This window comes from Lissotriton helveticus, chromosome 7 (genome assembly GCF_964261635.1).
Source record: "Lissotriton helveticus chromosome 7, aLisHel1.1, whole genome shotgun sequence".
NCBI lineage: Eukaryota > Metazoa > Chordata > Amphibia > Caudata > Salamandridae > Lissotriton > Lissotriton helveticus.
This window is the reverse complement of record NC_136068.1, coordinates 1,562,489,638-1,562,491,412: the sequence shown is the minus strand read 5'-3', so window position 1 is coordinate 1,562,491,412 and position 1,775 is coordinate 1,562,489,638. Positions and strand designations below refer to the sequence as shown.

The 1,775-nt window shown below is 35.5% G+C and overlaps 1 long non-coding RNA gene across 1 annotated transcript; it reads right to left on the bottom strand.

Moving 5' to 3' along the window:
- Positions 1–348: 348 nt before the first annotated feature.
- Positions 349–1,418, bottom strand: LOC144767543 (uncharacterized). Its single transcript, XR_013598249.1, has 4 exons — positions 1,309–1,418; positions 1,153–1,225; positions 946–1,060; positions 349–542 (listed from the first exon to the last, which is right to left on the bottom strand). It is a non-coding gene; the product is annotated as an uncharacterized LOC144767543 (long non-coding RNA).
- Between the last annotated feature and the right edge of the window lie 357 nt (positions 1,419–1,775).

Genomic DNA, 1,775 nt, shown 5'->3' with positions numbered 1-1,775 from the left:
AAACATTCAAAATCACACAGGTGTGTCAAGTCTATGTTCACTTAAGTATAGATGGATGTAGGATGTCCCTTTCTCTTGCAGGACCAAAATGGCCTGCACCTCAATATGGTTATCCTGTATATCTCCAAGTACTCATGGTTTGGGACCAGACTCAATGGTTTTACACAACATCCATTATTCAATATATGATACGTTGACAGACTGTATATACTATTTCTGGGTTACACGTGTGTGCAATTACAAGTTACAATTACAACAACTACTTCGTCTGATATCAGATGTCTGAATTTATTATTCCTTAATACAAAAATATTTTTCAAAACAATTTTTACAAAAAATTTTGGACATGTCACATCTTTAAAATTACATATCTATGTGGTCAACACAATTTTATACATGATTCATGGTTTAAAAACACATTTAATACACAGTAAAAGACGTTTAAAATGCACAATTGAAAAAAGTCAATACAAAAGAATCACAATTTTTAGTCGACGCAGCGTTTCGGTTTTTCTTATCTCACACCTTCTTCAGGACTGATTCTAGAAAGATTTTTATTAAAAAACAATAAGGTTACTGTTTGTTGACCGATGTCATGTTTTTAAATTACATCATTCATTTTGTCCCTAATTCTAACTCGCCCACACTCCTTCCAATCGTATCACATTTTATAGAGGTTTATCTAAAATACAGGTCTGTTATACTTTTCTCCCCTTCTTTATTCACTTTTTAATTAACTTACTATTTTTACATCAAAACAAGATTTCATACATGATTTTCAACCCCTGTTCAAGTACCTCGGAGATATACAAGTATTTCTGTGACTTAGGGTTCACGGGTGCTCGTAAGACACATATCATATCTATTGCCTTGTGTCTATTTGGGTATTTATCCCACCATGGAGGTTTATCTATCTCCGATAAGGGCCCAATACAATCGCCTTACCTTTAAAGCTAATCTTTTTGATTAGTTCCACCTAAATTTTTGGTGATGTTTTTGTGCCCCAGTCTTATCAGAGCTGATGCCGGTAGTCATGCATAGTACCGATTTCAAATTTCTCCTGTGGTGAAAAGAAGGCGTAGATATACTACTATAAATTTTACATCCTTCTTGTAGCATAATATGCAAGCATGTGTTTTCTTATATATGTACCTGATCTGATTCAGGATCTTTTCTTCCACACTGTGCGAGGAAGCCACCGTTAAATTGCAGGACGTAAGGAGTCCTTCAACATAAACATAGTATCATTATTAAATGAACTCTTGGTAAGACTTTTTGTTAAGACAATTTTTACCCCTTAGTACTCACCTAATTGTTAGTGGTTCAGACTGATGTCGCGATTTTCCTCTCAATTATCGTCGACTGCAGGAAGCTTTGGGTTTTAATTGTCCTTCTTGCTCCTCTATACCCACTGTATTCTATAAAGTTAATTGGTATAGAATATTAGTCTAAACTATTACTCCACATTCTTTAATCTGTGGTTTTAGCTTACTGGTTCACTTTATTTATTATACGTTTCCCATCCTCCTGGGACTAGAACAATTTTTGTTTTAAACTTTAGACTCGTTTTTATCACTTGCTCTGCTAAGTTAGCATCTGTTGGCCTGCCGTTGCGCAATTATTATTTCTATGATTAGCTACCACCCTATTCTATTCTCCTGCTGGTAGTTTGCCCCTAGTTTACGATATTCTACTGCAAGGACTTACTTTTTCAATTATATTCGGCCTCCCTGCTCCTCGTCACAGCGGCGTCCGCTCCGTATCTAGCTTCGGTT